We start from the raw sequence: 24,637 nt of genomic DNA, 5'->3' as shown, positions 1-24,637 counted from the left end.
TTGTTATAGAAGTCTCACCTAGAACCAAAACCCTTCCCTCCAACACTGACTTCCCATTTTTTTTGGTCAGCTTTGCCGATTTGTATGATACAAAATGGAATCTTGGGTGTTTAAATTTGTATTTCTCTTAATATTAGTGATTTGGAACATATTTTCACGTGGTTCTATCCTTTCCTTAGCCCACCCTTTACAGGGCTAACTGCCAACTCATCTTCAGCCATATCCATCTCTGGAGCAAGATAGTTCTCTACTGCCCACCTGTCCCTAAGGAATGGAAAACTTCTGCTTTGTGGGTCACATCAAGCCCTTAGTTTAATTTCATTACTGCAGAACCCCAGCGTCCTGTTGTCCAAGGACCAACTACCACATCCATTCCTAATGCATCTGTCACATCTGTTTCAGAGCCAATACCAAGAGGAAATCTCCCTTTATATTCTATGTATAGTTTTAAAAGGCTTTAAAAGTTCTAACATGAAGCTCCAAAAAGACCACAAGATGGCGATGTTGCTTCAGAAAACATAATTCTTTTCTCTCCCTGAGATCATGTTTGTCTTTGGTGTTTCTCTGTTCCTCTATCAGTTTCTTCTTGTAGAACTCATTTATTATTTGTTGTACTTTCTTCAACAGTTTTATGTTCCGTCTCTGCCTTTATTTGAAAAAAGATGTTAAAGAATATTTCCTTCTCACTTAAAGCAGAGTATAGTGACACATTTTTATCTTGTTTTCTTCTTTATTTTTTTCTTCAACTTGCTTCTTGGACATCAGGGAGAAGTCTCTCAATAATAAAAAAAAAAGCTTAATGTTGAACCATTATAATGACCAAGCTTGACCCCTGAAAAAGAGATGAGAAGACGGTAGAGGCAGAAGCCTGTGAGTGTGGAATATTGTATATGTTGTCAGACACAATCTGTAGGTTTTGCTGATATCCTGTGTATGTGCCCGTGTGTGTGTGTGTGTGTGTGTGTGTGTGTGTGTGTGTTTTAATTTTTGTTGCAAGGGTAAGCTCACTATGGAGGAGCCAAGTATATTCAAAAACGCAAAAAAGACATTTCTAACACTTAATAATAAGTAAAATTCAAAGTTAACTCCCCCAAAGAAAGAAGGTTCTTAGTCTTAGACCTATAAGACTGTGGGCGTCTGTCAGACCAATAGATTTTCAAAATCAAAGTATCCCCATCAGATAAATGCAGACCTTCCCAAGGGCATTTCCTATAACAACCAATACAAGATCTAATTGAGCCTTGAAGAATAACTTAGGGGGAATGGGTCTACAAGGGACTCTGTGCCTTCACTTAGGGACCCTCTCAATGGATGCTAGGTTGCTCGACTTCAGGATTTTACTGTCAGATGACCAGACACATTCTCTGACTGTAAAATGGTCATGGCCCTTCAATTCCCCCTAAGTTACCCAGGAGAGTCTGTGTGATTGAGGGAAAGAGTTTTCAAAGGTGATGCTGAGAAAAATCAAGACGTTAACATGAGTCAGAGTCAATAGAGAAGATCAGGGAGAAGAGTGGAAAGAGAAGGGAAAAAGAAGAGCTGGTCTCCATAGGAGACCTACCTTGCTGATATGTCTGTTCCTCCTAACAGGGGGTAGAAATCAAGGCTTTGAAAAGCGATAGCAGCCCACAAGGAAGAGAATGAGGCTGCAGAAATAGAGGACTGAGCCAATACCACTGACAGTCAGTATTTGCTTCATCAGCATCTGCAGCATATCCCAGATCTCCCTAAAGTCGCTTAGGAAAATGTTGCTGGCACCCATCTTCTCTAAAGGACAACACCAACAAATGATTCCAGCATTAAGAATGTCCCATTCTAGGCAGGGTTCCAGCGCTGCATCATAGAGCCCTGGAACTTGAGTCATGGAGACCGTCATAAAGGAAAGTCTCAAGGTGGAGGGGGGAGATCAGAAAGTGGACAACAGCTTCTCCCCCCATGGTCCATCACAGCACCTCCCTGTCTTTTCCCTTTCCTCTTCACTCTCTTTCTGGGCTCTGGGCCTTCCTTAAGTAGCCACTGTACTGATCTTAACTCCAAGCTACCTCCTCTAGGGAGTTTTCCCTGATTATTTTCATAGAAATTAAAAAATACAGCCGTGGCCTCATTTGGACTGTTACTTACAACGCACACCCAGGTTGAGTTAACTTATTTCAAAGTAACCTCAAAATTGTTTTCCTTCCCATCCAAGTTCACGAATGATCACAGTCCATCTCCCAAAGCTCAGGTCTCTGGCTATACCTCTTCCTCGATAAGCGCCCCACTTCAACAAGCTACTAGAGCCCAGCAAACTCTCTCCTCATCCCTATCAGATTCTGATCCTTCTGTTTATCCCCTAAGGTCTCCTCTTACCTGTTCTAGGTCTACATCATCCGCCAGCTTCATGTTCTTGGTACGGATCTGCAAAATCTCCAAGAGTCCTGTGGCGTCAGGAATTCCAATATCTACCTCCCTGTCAAATCGACCTGTGGGGATGCATGTATACACACAACTCAACCCTGGGTGCTGGCCAAATATGCCTGCCCCCTCCCTCATGGAAATGTGGGTAAAAGGGAGGACTCCTATTGTTAAGTGATCTAGGGGAAGGGATAGAGAAGAGAGAAGAAACAGGTGGAGAAAGGGAATGGAACTTCAGGAAAAGCAGTGACAGGAATCTGTTACTACCCAGCCTAACATGCTATATCTTAAGATCATACATACGATCCTATGATCACATATAGAAGAGCATTCATCAGAAAGGCCAGGGGGCCATTACCAAACCATCTAAGAGCTGGGTCAATGCTGTTGGGTCTGTTGGTTGCTGCCATAATGATCACATGTGCCCTCTGCTTCAAACCATCCATGAGAGTCAATAGCTGTGACACGATTTGACGTTCTACGTCTCCATGGGTCTGTCAAAGCACAAGGCCCTTGCTCAATATGGACAAGCTTGTACCCCAATTGCCCTCACTTGGGTCCTCTCTCCCTTAGAGCAGTCCATGCCTTTTCTCTCTTGGGAGCAATGGCATCCAGCTCATCAATGAAAGTGATGGCAGGGGGCTGTTGGAAAGCAGGGACTTGCGTGAGCTCCCCACCACGTCCCTTCAAAAACTTATAAAAATGGCTCTGAACAAATTCTAGAACTGCAGAACCCACAAAATAGCAGAGGGAAGCAGGGATCCAGCCCAGGACAGCCTGGACGGTCACTGGATGAGGTCTCTCGTACACCGAGTGTAGGGGAGCGGAGCTCAGTGTGGGAGGCAGCAGGACCAGCCAGACCAGGAGCCAGGCAGAACAGGCCCTAGCACCCTGAATCAGTGAGCTGTGGCAGTTACCAGACTTCTCAACCCACAAACACCAAAGACAACAGAGAAGGTTAGTGGGAAAAGCTGCAGGGGACAGAGTTCGCGTTCGGCCACCGCCCCAGGGACAGTGGGGGAGGTGCAGGTACAGAACTACAGCTGCAGTTACTTCCGGCCCCAGGCCCATGTGGCAGGAGGAATTAAGTGGCGGATCAGAGCAGGAGTGAAGAGCCTGCTGAAGAGTTGGGTCAGGTGCGGGTTGGTGGTTCTTGAGGAAGGAGGAGTGTTGGGGTGGCAGAGCTGGCTATATAGAAATAGCTGTGAAATCAATGGTGCAGCCCCTCAAGCTTGGAACAAAGTACTCTTTGCTCTACAAGCAGTCATACCCCAACGAAAAACTCAAAGGTCAAGTAAGTTGGCTGGGAATATACCCAGGCAGCGAAAACGCACTCAGATTCAGTCTCAGACTTTGGAATCTTTCTTTGGTGACAAAGAAGACCAAAACACACGGCCTGAAGAAGTCAACAAAGTGCAAGAGCCTACACCAAAAGCCTCCAAGAAAAACATGAACTGGTTTCAGGCCATGGAAGAGCTCAAAAAGGAGTTGGAAAAGCAAGTTAGAGAAGTAGAGGAAAAATTGGGACGAGAAATGAGAATGAGACGAGAAAACCATGAAAAACAAGTCAATGACTTGCTAAAGGAGAACCAAAAAAATACTGAAAAAAATATTGAAGAAAACAACACCTGAAAAAATAGACTAAATCAAATAGCAAAAGAGCTCCAAAAAGCCAATGAGGACAAGAATGTCTTGAAAGGCAGAATTACCCAAATGGAAAAGGAGGTCCAAAAGACCACTGAAGAAAATACTACCTTAAAAATGAGATTGGAGCAAGTGGAAGCTAGTGACTTAAGGAGAAATCAAGATATTATTAAACAGAACCAAAGGAATGAAAAAAATGAAGACAATGTCAAATCTCTCACTGGAAAAACCACTGACCTAGAAAATAGATTCTGGAGAGAGAATTTAAAAATTATTGGACTACCTGAAAGCCATGATCAAAAAAAAAGCCTAGATAGCATCTTTCAAGAAATTATCAAGGAGAACTGCCCTGATATTCTAGAGCCACAGGGCAAAATAGAAATTGAAAGAATCCACAGATTGCCTCCTCAAATAGATTCCAAAAAGAAAACTCCTAGGAACAATGTCACCAAATTCCCGAGCTCCCAGGTCAAGGAGAAAATACTGCAAGCAGCCAGAAATAAACAATTTGAGTGTTGTTGAAAAACAATCAGGATAACACAGGATCTGACAGCTTCCACATTAAGGGACTGAAGGGCTTAGAATACGATATTCCGGAGGTCAATGGAGCTAGGATTAAAACCAAGAATCACCTACCCGGCAAAACTGAGTATCTTGCTCCAAGGCAAAATATGGATTTTCAAGAAAATAGAGGACTTTCAAGCTTTCTCAGCGAAAAGACCAGAGCTGAATAGAAAATTTCACTTTCAAACACAACAGTCAAGAGAAGCATGAAAAGGTAAACGAGAAAGAGAAATCATAAGGGATTTTCTAAAGTTGAACTGTTTTGTTTACATTCCTACACGGAAAGATGATGTGTATGATTCATGAGACCTCAATCTCACAGTAGCTGAAAGGAATATGCATATATATATATATATGTGTGTGTCTATGTATATATATATATGTAGGTGTATATATATATATATATATGTGTGTGTGTGTGTATACATATATATATATATATATATATATATATATATATATATATACACAGAGGGCACAGTGTGAGTTGAATATGAAGGGATGATATCTAAAAAAATAAAATCAATTTAAGGGATAAGAGAGGAAAATATTGAGAGAGGGAGAAAGGGAGAGATAGAATGGGGTAAATTATCTCGCATAAAAGTGGCAAGAAAAAGTGGTTCCGTAGAAAGGGAAGAGGGGGCAGGTGAGGGGGAACGAGTAAATCTTGCTCTCATTGGATTTGTCCTGAGGAGGGAATACTATACACACTCAATTGAGTATCTTACCCCACAGGAAAGAAGGAGGAAGAAGATAAAAAAGGGGGGATGATAGAAGGGTGGTCAGACATGGGGAGACAAACACTTTCGAAAAGGGACAGGGTCAAGGGAGAAAATTCAATAAAGGGGGATAGGTTAGGAAAGAGCAAAACATAGTTAATCTTTCACAACATGAGTATTGAGGAAAGGTTTTACTTAATGATACACATGGGGCCTATGTTGAATTGCTTGCCTTCTTAGGGGGGGTGGGTGGGGAGGGAAGAGGGGAGAGAATTTGGAACTCTAAGTTTTAAGAACAGACATTCAAAAACAACAGCAATAAAAAAAAAGTTTTTGCATGCAACTAGGAAATAAGATACACAGGCAATGGGGCATAGAAATTTATCTTCCCTACAAGAGAAGAAAGGAAAGGGGGATGGGAGGGGAGTGGAGTGACAGATGGGAGGGTGACTGGGGAACGGGGCAACCAGAATATACGCCATCTTGGTGTGTGAGGAGGGTAGCAACAAGGAAAAAATTTGTAATTCAAACTTTTGTGAAAATCAATGCTGAAAACTAAGTATATTAAAGAAATTTAAAAAAAACAAAATGATGCCAGGGGCATTCTTCTCTGCCTCTTCAAAAGCCTTCCGCAGGTTGCTCTCTGACTCACCAGCCAACTTGCTCCTAATCTCAGGACCTGAAGAGATGCATTGTGCAAACAAAGATGAGGCTGGTTTCTTCTCCACAAGGAGAAGAAGCCACAGGGATTGTTCACTACCCCTGCCAGGCTCTGAGAAGCTCTCCAGCCACTTCTGACAGACCTGGACCTGGGTAAACAGCCAAGGCCATGAACGAAAGCTACACTGCTCATTTTGCCCTGCTTTGAAAATGAGATGATGAAGATGCTGCTAAGAAGAGCAAGTTAAAGGAGACAAGTTGGCCAACAATTTGCTGGCCAGAACAACTATGTGAGAATTTGATGTGGCTCCCCTCCACATCAAGTTACTTTTCCGATGACTCCTCCCTCTATCCTGAGAGGATGAAGGACCCAAATGGATGATGGATTATTCATGGCCTCCCTGACCTTACCCAGGCACTTTCAGAGAAGCAGCCTCAACTATCCCTAAAGAGCCAATTCAGCATTCCCATATAGCAAGGACAGATGATGAAATAATTCTAATTTACCTGCCCACCCATTCCCAAACTGTTACTTGTCCCTCTATTTCTTGAACTCTAATAGAAGACAGTTCTAGAGGCAAGGACATATAGAATATAATTAAAAGAGCCCTGTGACACATGCCTATAACCCATTTACCTCCCCTGGTAGGGTTTGCATTTGAATTAATTCACACCCTACTAGGGGAGGCAAATGTCATATACCCCCTTTCAGAACCAGTGGTTCTCAACTGTTTCAGACTTAACCAAACTGGGGGGAAGCAGTCAGAGGAAAAACTGTGTGTGTGTGTGTGTGTGTGTGTGTGTGTGTACACATTGTATATTGAGAGGACATTGGAAATCAACACAAAGAGTCAGATCCAATCCACCTATGAAACAGCTAAGTAACTCACCACTTATCAGAGAGAAAAATGCTCCAATCTCATTGGCCACAGCTCAAGCAATCAAGGTCTTCCCTGTTCCTGGCGGCCTATACAGTAGGATGCCCCGAGGAGGCTGGGAATAGGCACAAAGTAGATTGAAGAGTTAAGCTAGTACCCACGCTGGTTTTCTTCCCTCCCTCAATTCTCTACCTTCAAGAAGTTTAGCTAAGGCTCCTCATATTGGGGACAGGATGAAAAATTTAACCTGACAAAAAGAATGAGAATGAGTCCTTAGTAGCACAAGCAACAGTATTCAGCCAAGAGGAGTACGTTGTTCACAGTGAAGTCACTGGAAGGGGAGAGAAGACAAGGAAAAGGTATCAAAAATTCTGGGGCACGAGCACCTGTATCTCAGGGGGTTCAGGAGTTAAGAAAACTCAAAAGCAAGACATAATACTTTGGAAAGTTTTAGTCAGAGATTCCAGAAACTAGAACCAAAAGGTGGCCTTGTCCCCAGACTTCAGCAAGTTGACTACATCGTGAAGAACAAATAACAGATCTTAGAGAACTCTGAGGATTCAAGTTCCATCCTTTTCATCACTGTCCCATTCTAGTGTTCATTACATCCTGGGTAAATTCTTGCAACCATAAACTCTATCATGCCAAGCCCGTTGAAAAAAAATTCAGAACAAAAGTTGAAAAAGACCTTAGAAGTCACCTGACTCCTGCATTATCATCAAGGTAAGAAAACTAAGACTCAAAGAGGTAACTTTGACTTGCCCTCTGCCCTAGTGTTTCCTTCTCCATGACATGAGAGATGACAGTGACAGCTTAGTACTCCCTCACACACACCACTCACATGCCACGTACAGTCACCAAGTTGTACCTGAATTCATTACTGAGTTCTCTACCTCATGCAAGAGGCTGTGACGAATATACAGATGAATGAAACACAGTTCCTGTATTCCAGGAGCTTTCCATCTTTCAAACTTTTTCTTCTTCAGGCTAAATATCAAACTGTAACCTAGATCAATTTTTCCATTCCTGTACTTCTCTTTGATCCTTTTCTCTAAACGCTCTCTAGGCTCTCTACATCCTACAAAGTGACCTGACTTGGATATAGCATTCAAATTAGGGACTTACCTAAAGATTACTTCCCAGCATCCAGTCATCCCACTTCTTCTAAGTAAATATTATGTTAGGTTATTAATTTAAAGCATCAGTGTGGAATCAGACTCAGCTTGTAATCTGAACTCCAGGACTGACGCTCTACCTCTACCCAGGCAATCTATCCCAAAGTGTAATCCCTGGGATGCCCCCATTAATTGCATACTCATTTTTACACTCACCCTTCTAATTACCAAATTTATTTCTGTCTTCTGAAAGACTCAGAAAATCAGGCTAGTACCAGAATCCAGGATTTCTAGGAGCATATGCACACAAGTCATTTATAAAATGACTGCAGAGCATTACCTCTGTGGGATACCACTCGCTATCCCCCTACAATGATATCAAGGCTCCGACAACTATTTTTTACTTTCCCCTTACTTTCCATTCACTCTTCACAAAGTGCAACTTTAAAACACTCTCTTCCTTCTGTTCTTCCTGGGCAGGGCCTTCTCTGAAGCCAAAGCTCAAATACCTTTACACCAAGGGCCTTCAAGAGGGCTGGATGTCTCAGTGGCAGCTCCACTATTTCCTTTATCTCAGCCAACTGTTTCCGGCAACCACTAATGTCATCATACCCCACTTCATTGACAGATTCCTCTTCATCCTGGATGAAATGAAATATATACATACATACATATATTAGTAAGACCAAAGATTCAAATTTGTCCAATGTCAGAATATGGGGGTATATATTATTTCAGAAAAAAGGAAGGCCCTGAGAACAGATTTCCACAGGATATCCCGGTCATGGATTCAAGGGAAATCTCCCCCTAGTAAGGTCTCTAACACAGCTATTTCTACCAGCTGATGAAAACAACTCTACTGGAGTGTCACCCAAAGGCTAAAAACTAGGAAACTAAAGACCTCAAGACTTCTGAAGGTACTATCCTTGGGGAAACTAAACTGTCCCTGAGGTCTGAGTATCTGTGCCCAAATGTTTCTTCTAAAATTACCCTATCCAATTGAGTTCAGTACAAGAAACCATCAAGCCCAAAGGCTGCATTCTGCTGATTCTTGGCCCACACCTAAGCCCTTATTTCTATACTAGAGAGGCAGAACCAGGGAAGGCTATCTTATCTCAAGGAGCAGCTTATCTTGGGCCCATACTTGAAGATGAAGCTCTTCAGCCCCTCTAACTGCTACCATGTCACTCCCAACATACCATTCTACTCACATGAATTCTCTACTCAGCTTTCTCAACACCCCACTCCAAATCGTCCTATACACTCAAAAGATCTACATGCTTGTACCACATGCATGGAGGTTACCTCTCATTTGATGGGCTCTCCTTCACAATGGATCACTGTATTTGGAGCAACAATGCAGTAGGGGCTGGGATCTGTCTCCACCACTTTGAATTCTACAGCACGCATTCCACCACAGACAAGGAAGATGTCGCCTGTAGGATCATTGTAGTATATAGTTACTACAGGCCACAATAATACATGGATAGTAATCTAGAAAAGACCAAGTGCGAGTTCAGCCACTAACACCCTGAAAGCTCTGAAAGCACATGGGTTACATTTTTGTACTGGGCAGCTCTTTGGTGCTGCTAGCCTTGATCCAAAAGGGAGGGGATTTTGAGCTTTCCCCACCTTCTGGGAATTTAGGGTCATAGCAGCGATGCCCTGGCCACCCTGCCCCAGTGCTTCAGCCCTTCCAGAGCCCCTGTCAGGCCCCTCCAGTCCTAGTCCACTTCATCTCCAAGATTCTGTGGTCCTTTCCCTGGCCTATGGAGCTCTACTTGTCCTGTCCCTGGAGTCTGGGGAACCCAGAATATCCTACCTTGCTGTTCCACACTGTACAACTATATATTATCCTGGATAGCAGGGAACCCTGGAGAAGGGGTTATTGACTCTGGCCTGGTCTGTGGCTACACCCTAAGGAACTAGTGTGGGGGCTTTCTTGGCTTTTCTCATTTTGATGAGCCCCTGAAGGTTTTTATAGTAGTTTTTTTGTATTTTTTTCTAATGACAGTATTATGAAAAAAAATAAAGTATTTTAAAAATAGAGTATCTCTGAACCGCTGCACTACTGGGAAATTGGGGTGGGGGAGGGAAAAGAGGAGAGGGAGGGATTACAACGGTCTGTCAACCACCACCCCTCTCCCTCCCTTTTCCCCTCAGACTTTTAGAAACCCCCCAGGAGACTCTGTTGAGGGACAGAGCCAAGATGGCAGCTGGAAAGCAGGGACTTGCATGAGCTCCCTGCCAGGTCCCTCCAAAAACCTATAAAAAGTGGCTCTGAACAACTTCTAGAACTGCAGAACCCACAAAATAGCAGAGGGAAGCAGGGATCCAGCCCAGGACAGCCTGGATGGTCACTGGATGAGGTGTATCCCGCACGGAGCAGAGGAGAGCGGAGCCCAGCGCTGGCTGTGTCAGGACCAACCAGACCAAGAGCCAGACAGAACAAGCCTTAGTGCCCTGAATCAGTGAGCTATGGCAGTTACCGGACTTCTCAACCCACAAATCAACAGAGAAGTTTAGTTGGAAAAGCTGCAGGGGACAGAGTGAAAAGAGTTTGCGGTTGGGCCACAGCCCCAGGAGCAGGGGGATGTGCAGCTACAGAACTAGAGCGGCAGTTGGTTCCAGCCCCAGGCCCACCTGGTGGAAGGAATTAAGCGGCAGATTAGAGCAGGAGTGCAGAGGCTGCTTAAGATTTTCGTCAGGTCCGGGTTGGCGGTTCTTGAGGAAGGAGGAGCGCTGGTGTGGCAGAGCTGGCTGCATAGAAATAGCTCTGAAATTAACAGCGCATCCCCTCAAACTTGGAACAAAGGACTCTTTACTCTACAAGCAGTCATACCCTGCTGAAAAACTCAAGAGTCAAGTAAGTTGGCTGGGAATATGGCCAGGCAGCAAAAACACACTCGATTCAGTCTCAGACTTTGGAATCTTTCTTTCATGACAAAGAAGACCAAAACATACAGCAAAAAATCAACAAAGTCAAAGAGCCTACATCAAAAGCCTCCAAGAAAAACATGAACTGGTCTCAGGCCATGGAAGAGCTCAAAAAGGATTTGGAAAAGCAAGTTAGAGAAGTAGAGGAAAAATTGGGACGAGAAATGAGAATGATGCAAGAAAACCATGAGAAACAAGTCAATGACTTGCTAAAGGAGAACCAAAAAAATACTGAAAAAAATATTGAAGAAAACAACACCTTAAAAAATAGACTAACTCAAATGGCAAAAGAGCTCCAAAAAGCCAACGAGGACAAGAATGTCTTGAAAGGCAGAATTACCCAAATGGAAAAGGAGGTCCAAAAGACCACTGAAGAAAATGCTACCTTAAAAATGAGATTGGAGCAAGTGGAAGCTAGTGACTTGATGAGAAATCAGGATATTATCAAACAGAACCAAAGGAATCAAAAAAAAGAAGACAATGTCAAATATCTCATTGGAAAAACCACTGACCTGGAAAATAGATCCAGGAGAGAGAATTTAAAAATTATTGGACTACCTGAAAGCCATGATCAAAAAAAGAGCCTAGATATCATCTTTCAAGAAATTATCAAGGAGAACTGCCTTGATATTCTAGAGCCACAGGGCAAAATAGAAATTGAAAGAATCCACAGATCACCTCCTCAAAAAGATTCCAAAAAGAAAACTCCTGGGAATATTGTTGCCAAATTCCAGAGCTCCCAGATCAAGGAGAAAATACTGCAAGTAACCATAAAGAAACAATTTGAGTATTGTGGGAAAACAATCAGGATAACACAGGATCTGGCAGCTTCCATGTTAAGGGCCCGAAGGACTTGGAATATGATATTCCAGAGGTCAATGGAGGTAGGATTAAAACCAAGAATCACCTACCCAGCAAAACTCAGTGTCATGCTCAAAGGCAAAATATGGATTTTCAAGAAAATAGAGGACTTTTGAGCTTTCTCAGTGAAAAAACCAGAGCTGAATAGAAAATGTGACTTTCAAACACAAGAATCAAGAGAAGCATTAAAAGGGAAATAAGAAAGAGAAATCATAAGGGACTTATTAAAGTTGAAATGTTTTGGTTACATTCTAATATGAAAGATGATGTGTATGATTCATGAGACCTCAGTATCATAGTAGCTGAACGGAATATGCATATATTAATATGTATGTGTATGTATATATATACACACATATGTGTGTCAATGTATGTATATATGTAGGTGTGTACATATATATACAAATACATATATATGTATGTTTGTATATGTGTATGTATATAAATATATATACAGAGTGCACAGTGTGAGTTGAATATGAAGGGATGATATCTAAAAAAAATCAAATTAAGGGATAAGGGATAAGAGAGGAATATATTGAGAAAGGGAGAAAGGAAGAGATAGAATGGGGCAAATTATCTCGCATAAAAGTGGCAAGAAAAAGTGGTTCTGTAGGAAGGAAAGAGGGGGCAAGTGAGGAGGAACGAATAAATCTTGCTCACATCAGATTTAACCTGAGGAGGGAATACCATACACACTCAATTGGGTATCTTACCCCACAGGAAAGAAGGAGGAAGAAGATAAAAAAGGGGAGAAGATAGAAGGGAGGGCAGACAGGGGGAGGAGGTAATCAAAAACAAACACTTGTGAAAAGGGACATGGTCAAGGGAGGAAATTCAACAAAGGGGGATAGGTTAGGAAGGAGCAAAACATAGTTAATTTTTCACAACATGAGTATTGTGGAAGGGATTTACATAATGATACACATGTGGCCTATGTTGAATTGCTTGCCTTCTTAGGGAGGGTGGGTGGGGAGGGAAGAGGGGAGAGAATTTGGAACTCAAAGTTTTAAGAACACACGTTCAAAAACAACAACAACAACAAAAAAGTTTTTGCATGCAACTGGGAAAGAAGATACACAGGCAATGGGGTGTAGAAATTTATCTTTCCCTACTAGAGAAGAAGGGAAAGGGGGATGGGAGGGGAAGTGGGGTGACAGAAGGAAGGGCTGACTGGGGAATGGGGCAACCAGAATATACGCCATCTTGGAGTGGGCGGAAGGGTAGAAATGAGGAGGCAATTTGTAATTCAAACTATTGTGAAAATCAGTGCTGAAAACTAAATATATTAAATAAATGAAATTTTAAAAAAAAAGAATAAACAAAAACAAACAAAAAAAAACCACCCAGGAGGCTCAGGTTCAATCTAGCTCAGTAGATTGAATCTGGCCCGCTTGTGAGAGCAGGCATCACGGGGGGTGGAGTTTCTTAAGGTGGCCCTTTATGGTGAATCCCTAATAAACTTTCTCTTTTTCCTTGGCTGGGAAGGCTTGAGTCGAATTCTTTTGGCAGGACCCAGCATGTCGGTATTTTCATGTCTCAAGCACTGCTAGAAACTTATGGTTCCCCTGAGACCGGGAATACTGCCCATCTCAAGTTCGTCTCCAGCCAGGACTGGAAGGTAAGCCTCTCCCTCTCCCAATCCCCTTCTCACTCGATCTATACTCTCCTCCAGGCTCCAAGCCATCAACTTCCAGACTATGACTCGGACTGTGTACCCCCTGAACTGGACCCATCAAGGCAGGGACAGCTCTATGCCCCATGCCTGCAGGAAGCACTTTCAGAAGCTGAGACCTTCGTCCCTGACCCCAAAAGAATTTGGGTCCAATTTGTTTGAGGGGGGAATGATGGGGTCACAGTCTCTAGGAACCCCTTGAATCTGGAGGGCAGTCTCTAGGAGCCCCCTTGAGCTGTCCTTGAGTCTTCTGACTGGATCTGGCCTTCCCCAAGGGCCATAGGCCTTACATTGTCATTAGGCCCAGGTCTCTACCTAAACCTTGCCCACTCTGGTTACTATAGATATGCATGCCTTCAGCTACTTCCCACCCTTGATCTCATTCTCTTGGTTCCTGGACTCTGACCTCATCTCGTCCTCCTTGGACTCCTCCTTGGGACCCTCCCTGAACCCTTCCTCTGGTTGCCCCGGGCCGCACCTCTATCCCTTCTGCAATCTTTGTGTGAGTATGGTCTCCATCTTGCCTCCATGGGGGTCCTGGGGTTGGTCTAGCTCAGCTCAGATTCAATCTCGCTCAGGGCATTGAATCTGGCCTGCTTGTGAGGGCAGGCGTTGCAGAGGGTGGGGTTTCTTAAGACGGCCCATTATGGTGAACCCCTAAGAAACTTTCTCTTTTCCCTTGTAAAATTAAAAAAAAAAAAAAAAACGAAGAAAGAAAGGAGCCAAGAGGCTCCTAATCACCAGCTTCAAGGTGTGAGCTGCCCTCTAGTGGCCAACAGATTATCCTGAAGTCCCAGAAGCTGATTTCAAAGGGCCTTCCTTACCAAAAGACTCCTTTCAGCATGTATCTCTTGGGCAATCCAACAAATCCTCCCCTCACCCTGACCACCCAAAGCAATGCAGCAAACGCTGGTAGGGGACAGAAAACAGCTACTATTGTTAGAAGAATAGAATGTATTTGGGAAAGATAATGCGCTTAACACAAATGGTAACTGTCTTCTTTGGAAGGTCTAATGATGTCATATGCCATGAGAACAAGTTGGAAGGGCTAATAGTGTCATGTGTCATGAGACCAAGTTATCTCCTTGGAGACTAGATTCTCTTGGTGTGAGCCAAAGTACTCCATACTGAGAAGAAGGGCCTGGAGATCCACTGTGAAAGGAATAGGATCCCCCAAACTGTAGCTTGGGGTAGTGCTGGGATTGGTCTAGAGTCCTGGAGAAACTTGACCCTCTATGGCGATATGGGAATCGACCTGAAGAGATGGACCCCTCACTAGCAATGGAAGCTAGTTTCTCTGGGGGCAGATGCTGATCTCTGAATCTCACAGTTTTCTTAATTTTTTTAACCCTTTTCTCCCTGTCCTGGGCCAGCCTCTCCCAACTCAAACTCCAGTGGCCTTCTGAACCTTTTCCATGTCCTCTTGACTTGCTGTTATCCTCCTGAGCCATAGCAGAGGAGAGTGCCCTGAGGTCCTGAAATTTCCTACCAGTGGGTTCTTCCTGGATCTCCAGGATTTGGAGCTCCCTCTCCTGTTGTTGGCTCCCTTCCCAAGCATATGGGTCATCCATGGCCCCCATCTTCTTCTCTAAGATCAGGCCAACTACTCTCATATTCTCTGGAATTGAAGGAACCCCACTGCTGCAAGGAACCGTCCTCCCTTTGGAGGGAGGCTTGCCTGTGAATGGACTTTGCTCAGCGATCTCCTCAGCTGTGTCTACATCTACCCTAGGGAAGGGCTCTTCTGTTGCTCTGATTTTCTTCTTCGGACAAAGCCTCTTGAAGAAGCGCTTCATCTTCTCTGCTAAACTGATTTCTAAAGGGACTTTGTGCTGGAGTACACCCTCCTGCTTTGAGAACCCTAAAACCCTGCTCATAGGACCCTGAGATGGCCACCTATTATTAGAGGTGTGGCCCTTCAATAAATTGGGGTCCTTTTCCTGCCCTTCATCGCTCATTCCTTGGTCTATTTGGGGTTTACCGAGGCTCCATTTTCTTTGAAATCTCCGTTGTTTGGCCTGGTTTTTGTCTGTGACTTCAGATGGAAGTTTCTGGTCCTCCCTCAAGCTGGGACTTTCTCCTTCCAACCTCACAAGAGTAGCAGACCCCTGAGCACCAGTCATGTCATCATATAGTTGCCCCAGAGTACATGAAGGGGGGACCTCAGTGGTCCGAAAACCAAGAGCAGGACTCGGGACCAGAGAGTTTGAAATGTGGTTCTCAGAGTAGCTCTGCTCTGGTGCTCTCAGGTTGAACTCTTCCTCATCATTAAGGTGTGCTTTAAAGATAAGGCAGCTTAAATCCTGTGTATCCAGGGTTCTTGGAGAGAGGGCTTGTCCCTCAGCCATCTGTGCCTTTTCTTTATTCACTTTTTCACGTGAACACCCTTGAAAATTTTCAGAGTCTTCAGCTACCAAAGAGTTTTCTATTTGAGGACAGGAAGGGAGCTGTCTTCTTGTGGTCATTTCTCTAGACTCCCTTACCCTTAAGGGAATTTCCCAAACCTTCTCCACCATCCTTTTCTTCAGGTGAAAATTTAGCTTGGAGAAGCTGATGGACTTGTTTAATACACAGGGACTGTTAAGGAGGCAAATATTTTTTTGGCTCTCATCTGCTGTCTCCTCATTGTCCTTGATGAGGGGAAATACCCTTTGCCCCTCTAACCCCTGTCCTTGAAATTGCTTCCTGAAACTGGGGGCTCGATCCCTCTGTCTAGGAAGTAATGCTGAATGCTTCGTATTTACCTCTAAAATGTGCCTCCTAGACCCTGTCTCAGTCATATGCTGTCTGAATCCCATATCCATTAAGCCAGGTCTAGGGGTAAATGTATTCTCTTCCCAGTCCCCCCCAGCCTGAGGTGCTTCCCACAATTCCTGCCCAATATTCCAGGAACCTTTCTCTGCTTCTAAGATATCGAAAACAGCAGCAGAGGCCTCTCTGGCAACACCACCTACCCAGATTTCCCGGAGGTTTCCTTCCCCTACCATAGTATCGGGCCCCAGGGCCTTACCTACAATAGGGGAAGAAATTTGAATTAAGGGATTTTTTAGTTTAAACAGGTAGATGGATTCGACGACCTTTTTAGGCAGGCCCCACTTCAGTCGAATGCGCATATGGCAAATGTGAGATTACAGGATTTTCTTCCTCTCTGGATCAAGGAATGGAATGTCTTTGCAGGGCTCTACTTCATAAATCACTTCTTCAGTGGGTGAAGGAGCCCGAGGCTGGGATTGTGGTTGGGGCTGGATTTGTGGTTCTGGTTGTGGCTGAGGTTGGGTTTGAGTTGCTGTGTCTTCCATAGATAAAGCCATAGGGACAATCTCTCTCATTTTCAGTTGTCTCTGTGATGACTGAGTAGGCTGTGATGATACAGATCAACCCTTTGCACTGGCCCAGGAACAACTCACACTCTCAGGAACCACTTTCTGCTGGATTGCCACACTCTTCTAAAGAAAATGTTTCTGCAATGCCTCCTGTTGGTTTGGGAATGGACTCTTCTCAAGGTCACTCTTTGGGCTCTCCTCTGTGTGACTAGCTGGACCCATCTCTGCAATTATTGCTGATACCACACCTAAAACAGCTGTTGAGTCACTTGCTGTATCCTGTTTGCCAGAGTGCTTGAGGCCCTGGAATGTAGCAGGCTTAGGCTTTGTGGGCCTCACTGAATCTTGTTGAGATACGGTCTGAGGCACAAGGTGTTTGATGGAGTCTTCGACCCTCCGGGCCAGGCCCCAGTGGTGTTGGACAAGCCTCCTTCGGAGATGGGTCTCCAGTAGTTTCTTGACATCTTTGGATAAGAAAGACAGCTCCTGGGGCTGATTGGAAATCTGCACCTGGGGGCAAGGGGACTTATGGACCTGGGGCAACTGAAGAGGCAAAGGGTTGAAGGCTTCATGAGATCTCTGAACAACAGGGGGCACACCCCATAAGGACTGGAGCTGTTTCTGCAGAAGGTGCCATTCCAACGCCTGGAACTTAGGCAGGCAGATAGTCGGGATCCTTATTGTGGGTTCTTCAGGGTCAGTTCTGAAGGTCCTGATGTGGGGTAGAGATGAGGAAGGGGTTGGGGATGGGCGTGAGGTCACTGGTGGAGTTGGGGGTAAGGGTGAGGTTGGAGGTGCGGGTGGGGATAGGGGTGGAGATGGTGATGACGATGGTTGGGATGAGATTGGGTATGAGGTTGGAAGTAGTTTTAAACGTTGGGTTGAAGAAGGTAGAGTGGGTTAATTTGCTGAATTGGGCAGGTGAAGGTAGGTAAGATCATTGAAGAAAACTAAGGGATTGTTCCCTGGTGCCAATTTGATGGTGGCCCCTGGACAGGATGAGGAGCTAGACCCCATGTAAGTTGTTGCCAAAGATTCACTGTGCAGAGAGGGGAGACCCCAGAAAAGCTGAATGCATTGTTGATTACAGTTCACTGTGTTCTCAGGACTCCACTCAGCTATGGAACAGCGTCTGTTCAGGAAATGAAGGGTGGTGGGGGCTAGGATTAGGGATACAGGGTTATGGAGCCACTGAGAATTGGGCATCTGCTCTTGACGAGGTTTCATGCTCTTGACAAGAAACCTTTCAGAAGGCAAGAAGGACTGATCTCCCTCACAGGCACTCCAAGACTGTGAATCTGGGCTCAACACATCTTTAACAGATGACTCTGTATCTTCCAGAACTAAAGACAATTTCTTTGATTCCCTGCGGTGGAAACATGGTGAGAGCTGGGGCCTAGGTTGGCTCAGTAATTCCTTATCCTTCCAAATATGGAGTGCTATCTTTTCTGTGATGTGCATTTCCAGGAACTCCTGGGCACTTGGGCTGAGGAGTGGGACTTCATTAGCCTCTGGGTGCTGCTGGGCTCTGGCATTCATAGCCTCCTCAGAGACCTGCAGTCGTAAAGGAACCAAGTCTTTCTCCTGCCACTCTGAGGTCTTATTGTCACGTGGCTTTTCCTCTGGCATAGCAATGGGTAGAGTCCCCTTCTGTTCTCTCTTTTGTCCCCAGAGGTAGGGTTCTGATGGACCAAGACAGGGAGGCTCCTGTTGGGAACCCCAGAGCAATAAATGGGGGAGTATTAAGAACTCTTGGGAATTCCGCCATTGAGAGGAGCCTGAAAAGGTTGCACATGATTCATCAATGTCAGAGGTCAATGGGGCTGAGGTCATCAGAGGAGCATTATCTGTGGATAAGACTCTTGGAATGATGATCAGCAAGTCTGACTCTTCACATGTAGCTGGTGCTAAAGGAGGATTTGAGGGCGTTGGAGTGGGGGAAGAGTGTCACAGAGGCTGAAAGTCTTCTAATGCGGTGAGATTCAGAAAGATGGTGGGCTCCTTGAATTGCATATGGTCCTTCAAATATTTTCTACTTGGTGTGGCAACATGAGCTGCTGAAGAGGTGGGGTTCAGTGGTAGCGTGGGAGTTACAGTGTGGGTATGGGCCCTGGGAGGACTGTGGACTACAGGAGTAGTACCAGCCAGTGAAAATCTAAGGACCTGTGAAGGAATTGTTTCATCTAAGGAGGTGGTGGCAGTGGTTACTGAAGTGGTTTGAGTTGTGGAATGACTATGGGCTCCAGAGGGAATGTGGAACAATGAACACCTAAGGACCTGTGAACAAGTTTTCTCCTGTAAGGTGGGGGAAGCCTGTGAGGAGGTGGGGGTCACAGAAGTGGTGGGAGTTGTAGAGGAGACTATAAGAGGAGTGTGAACCACAGAGGGAGTACAGATTGTGGAGGAGGTAGAAGCCTGGGAAGGGGTGTGGCTAATCGAAACAGTGCAGGTGGAGGGGAGATGGACCACAGAAGAGGGAAAGGCATCTCCAAGTGTTCTGGCCATAGACGAAGTGTGGGCTAGAGAGGCCTTGGGTGCTAGTGATGACGTGAGGAATCTTGAGGTTGATGGGGTGGGAACTTTGAAGGAAGCTATTAGAGGGGTAGTATAGGGTGAGGAGGAGCCAAGGCTCCTTGAGAAAATGGGGGCCATTGAAGGAGTTTTGGAGGAGCTGAAGGTTGATGAATGGGGGGGGGGGGGCTAAGGAGGGAGTAGAAGTCACAGAAGTGGTGTAAGTTCCTGAGTAGCTGGGGTCCAGTGAGTTGGTGTGGGCCACGTAAGGAGACTGGCCGAGTTGGGGATATGCTGGTAGGTAAGCTGGGTGTATTAAAAATGAGCGGTCCAAGGCTGAAATTTGGGCCATTGAGGGGATGGAAGAAACAGAAAGGGTGGGAGCCACAGAAGGGGCAGAATCCAAAGAAGGGGCAGGAGTAAAAGAAGGAGGGGCAGCAAAAAAGGGGGCGGGAGCAAAAGAAGGGGCAGGAGTTACAGAAGGGATGGCAGCAAAATAAGTGGAGGGGGCTACAAAAGGGCCGAGAGCCACAGGAGGGACAGGAGCCACAGGAAGGATGGAAGAGAAAGATAGGGTGGGAGTAATAGGAGGGGTTGGAGCCAACAGAGGGGTGGGAATAATGGAAAGGGGAGGAGCCGCAGGAGGAGTGGGAGCCAGGGGAGCTGGGAGAGCCACCGGAGCCGTGAGAGCCACAGGAGCTGGAGGAGCCACGGGAGCAGGGGGAGCAACAGGAGCAGTAGAAAGGGTGGGAGCCACAGGAGTGGGGGGAGTAGTAGAAGGGGTGGAAGCCGAAGATGAGGTAATGGTGTCTGATTGGAGATCCAGTAAGGAGGTGTGGGTAATACACTGGCTGCCTGATTCCTGGGGAAACCGTGGGTTCGCTGAAGGAGTAGAAGCCTCTGGAGTATTGGGTTTCATGGAAAGAACTGGGGCCACTGAGGGAGTTTAGATCATGGATGGCGCCAGCAAGAGATTTGGCTGCAATGAGGAAGTGAGGGCCTCCGAGAGCGTAGGCGCTAATGGAGGTGCCAAGACCACAGGAGGGGTGGTTTCTGTGGAAGTGTCCATCATCAAGGAAGTGCGGACAACAGTTGAGGTGTGAGACAGTAGGGATATATGGGTCCTGGAAGTGGTACTGGACTGTGAGTAGGTTTGGACCCTGATGGGGGATTTGGCATGAAAAGGGATAGTAGCTGAAGGAGAGGAATGGGGCAGGGAGAAACTGAGGTCCACTGGGTTGATGGGAGAAAGAGAAAGAGGGTGAGTAGGTAAGATACTGGCAGCCAGTGAGGAAGAGGGATTCACTGAGGAGGTGTGTGCTGGACCTGTGCTCTGCGGGGGACTGAGGACCAGTGAAAGGTTAGAAGGCAAATTTAGAGACACATCTGATGGTAGGGTCTAGGATGACAGTGAAGGCAGATGGATTTGAACAGCAGGTCAGCCTCCAAAGCCACAGAATTGCACACTTCACAGCAGGGGTCTGTGCATAGCATCTGCCGGATCCTGCTGCCCTTCTCAGAAAGCTTGGCCTTGTGGCTACAGGAAACAGGAATGATTAGCTGAAGGCTAGAGAGGGTTAAGGAGGTGGGAACTAGGGAAGGGGCATTTGAGGTATCCTGGTCTCTCCTGTTCCCCCCTACACACTCCACATCCCATAAACCCCCTCACCACACATCCCCCTAGTTAAGTCTTCAATTTTCCCACCCCATGATAGACACAGAAACCTAGAACTGATGCAGATGGGAACCGGGGATAGATCACCTCTTCAGGATATATGGCAGCTCCTGGGGGCTCTCACTTTCTTCCTGGTAAGACCTCCAAGCTATGAAACCAGAAAAATAATGTAAAATTTAAAACTGCAAAAAAGCTTTAGTTGTGTGCATCTAAGCTGTGTGCTGAGTGCGGTAGAATTCTAGGGGACACTGAACAGTCAGGAGATACTTGGGAGGCCACACTCCCTGACAACACTGAGCTAATTCACAAGGGCAATAAGCCCCTACCCTGCCTTCTATTTCCTTCATCCTCAGAATAAATGAAAAGCAGGGAATAAATTGTCCATATTTTGGTTTGCCTGATTCAGAAAATTGCCCAAATTTTGGTTTCCTTTTGATGAACCTCTTCTTTGGGAACTTCACTAGCTGAGAGGTGCAGGTAGGCCAAAGACCTTCAAGGGCTGGAATCTGACATCCTCATGTGAGAAAACCTAAGAATCAGAGTTGGGAAACATGATGGAAGACATTTTGGTGAAGACCAAGACATGGAGAAATAGAAAAGATGTTGTCACCCGAGTATTGTTACCCGGCACCCAAAGAAAAGAAATAGGTAAGAAATTTCAGGAAATAGAAGAGATAATTCATTTGGAACAGAGGGCTGATATTCGAAGGTTCTGGAGCAGTTTAATTCAAGTATAGCATTTATTAAGAATAGATTATTCCAGATTGTTTATTTCCTTTTTGAAAAGGAAGAAAGTTGTATATAAGGTTTACTTAGACTTTAGCAAAACAGTTGAACGGTGCTCATGCTGTTCTGGCAGACAAGATGAAAAGTTGTTTTGTGCTTTGGCTGGATCCGAAAAGTAGTCATCTCAAGAGGAAGGAGAAGAGGGAAAAGGGAGAAGAGAATAAGCATTGATTAAGTGCCTACTATGTACCAAGCACTGCGCTAAACACTTTACAAGTTTCTACAACAACCCTGAGAGGTAGGTGCTGTTATTATCTCCATTTTACATTTGAGGAAACTGAGGCAAACAGGGTTAAGTGACTTGCTCAAGGTCACACAGCTAGTAAGTGCCTAAGGCTGAACTCAGGTCCTCCTGGTCTGTCACTGTATCCCCTATACCACCTAAGTGACTCTGGGAAGTCTTATGGAGTGCCCCAGTGATCCCTTGGTCCTGTTTTGGTTAATAAGTTTATCAATGACTTAGATAAAGTCATGGAAAACATGTGTATTGTACTTTACAGATGACACAAAGCTGAGAGGGATCACTGATACATTGTATGGTCAAGTTGGAATCCAAAAGGCTCTCAACAGACTAGGATGCTGGACCAAAAGCAATAAAGGAAAATTTAATAAGAATAAATGCAAAGTCTTATACATGGGTTCAAATAATAAACTTCATAAACACAAGATGAGAGATGTTTGACTAGATGGAAGTTCATTTGTAAAAGATGTGAGAAAAATGGCAGATGTTCAACAGAGGGGAAAATAGGAGTGCTATGGGAGAAATATTACCCTTGGTGAAACGGAAATGAGTTGGGAAATCTGGGTTCTAGTTTCAGTTTTACCACTGGCTAGCTGTGTGACCTTGGGCTGATCCCCTTACCTTTCTGGGCTCAGTTTCCTCATCCATGAAACAAAGGGGTTGGAATAGATGATCATTGAGGTTCCATCAACATCTCAAATTCCATGACCCATGAGACTCTTTTTTAATGGAGAAGTGAGGAGAGTGGTTTAGAGGTTCAGGATAAGACTATTCCCCTCCACTTCTTCCTTCTGAAAATAGCTTTCTGCTTTATTCAAAGATGGTCCCCATTTCTTTTTAGCTCCAAAGCTACAAAACCATGGTTGACCTCTCAGAAACATTTGGAACCCAAAGATTTCTAAATGTATCAGCTCTGACTTAGTGGTGGCATATTAGTGAAGAGCAAGCCCAGCCCAACATGTCATCCTGCCCCACAAGCCCAGATGAAATCAACGTTTCTCCAGCTATAGTTATAGAAAGGGGAAGGGGAGAACATAAGGAAGTAGAGGGATGGATTATACCAGCTGACAGATACTGCAGTGAAATGCAAAACACTATGGGGCAAATTCATTTCTACTAATCAGACCTTTTTTTAAAATGGAAACCCCCTCTTTTGATGGATTTATTCATTCACTAAAGATTTCATTTAGGGCTGATTTTTCCTGCATCCACCACAAAAAAGAAGATGAGGAAGAGGAGGAGAAACAGGAGGAGAAGGAAAAGGAGGAGAAGAAGTGGGAGGAGGAGGAGGAGAAGGAAGAGGAGGAGTAGGAGTAGGAGAAGAAGAAGAAGAAGAAGAAGAAGAAGAAGAAGAAGAAGAAGAAGAAGAAGAAGAAGAAGAAGAAGAAGAAGAAGGAGAGGAGGAGGAGGAGGAGAAGGAGAAGAAGAAGAAGGAGAAGGAGAAGAAGAAGGAGGAGGAGAAGGAGAAGAAGGAGGAGGAGGAGAAGAAGAAGAAGAAGAAGAAGAAGAAGAAGAAGAAGAAGAAGAACAAGAAGAAGAAGAAGAAGAATAATAAGAAGAAGAAGAAGAAGAGAAAGAAGAAGAAGAAGAAGAAGAGGAAGAAGAAGAGGAAGAAGAAGAAGAAGAAGTAGGAGGAGGAGGAAGAGAAGAAAAAGAAGAAGCAGGAGAAGGAGGAGGAGAACGAGAAGTAAAAGAAGAAGCAGAAGAAGGAGGAGGAGGAGTAGGAAAAGGAGAAGAAGAAGGAGAAGGAGAAGGAGAAAAGAAAAGTCAATTGTAGGATATAGCTGCCAAAGAAGTCATTCCAAACTTGGGTTCCATCAAGAGAGGCATGTTGTCCCGAACCAAGTAGGTGATTAGACCCGTTTGTGTCATCCCGTGGTATCTAGTTCTAGGGGCTGCATTTTTGGAGGGTCACTGATAATAAGCTGAGGAAGAGCCTCAAGATCATGCTGTGTGGGGGTTGGGGGATTAGACTTAGTGCCTTCACTCTGACATTCCTTCCAATTTATCCTCTATATATCTTATTTGTACATAGTTATTTATTATGCTATCCCTTCCATTAGTCTGTGAGCTCCTTGAAAGCATGGACTGTCTTTTCCCTTTCTTTGCATCAGCAGGGCTTTAGCACAGTGCCTGGCACCTGGTAAGCACTTAATAAATGCTTCTTGACTGACTGACACAGTCTGGAGGAGAGGATATTTTCAGGGAATGTGGTAACTGTCTTATCTAAAAGGCTTTCACATGAGAGGAGAATTAGGCCTTTGTTTGGTCCCAGAGGACAGAGCCAGGAGCAATGGGTAGATAGATGTACTGAAGCAGATTTAGGCTTGATATGAGATAGACTTCCTAACCATTACAGCTGCCCCAAAACAGGAACTGACAGCCTTGGAATCTTAGATTTCCCTTCACTGGGTCTCATGTAAAACCTTTATAACTATTCATGGCATATGTGGTAGGGGGATTCTTGTTCAGGACTAGGTTGAACTAGATAGTCTCTGATACCCATTCCACCTCTCAGAGTTTGTGACTGGGGATGGAGATGAGAATGAAGATTGAGTTGGGGGTGAGGATGAGGATAGGAAGGAAGATGAGAATGGGTTTGGGGATGGGAATGGGGTAGGGCTAGAGGTCGGGCGGAGTAGACCTGGGAATGA

At 44.9% G+C, this 24,637-nt stretch overlaps 1 pseudogene; it reads right to left on the bottom strand.

Moving 5' to 3' along the window:
- Positions 1–2,325: 2,325 nt before the first annotated feature.
- Positions 2,326–18,399, bottom strand: LOC118832124 (annotated as a pseudogene).
- Positions 18,400–24,637: the final 6,238 nt, after the last annotated feature.

Source organism: Trichosurus vulpecula, chromosome 9 (assembly GCF_011100635.1).
Source record: "Trichosurus vulpecula isolate mTriVul1 chromosome 9, mTriVul1.pri, whole genome shotgun sequence".
NCBI lineage: Eukaryota > Metazoa > Chordata > Mammalia > Diprotodontia > Phalangeridae > Trichosurus > Trichosurus vulpecula.
The sequence above is the reverse complement of the archived record's forward strand: the minus strand, read 5'-3'. Positions and strand labels throughout refer to the sequence as shown.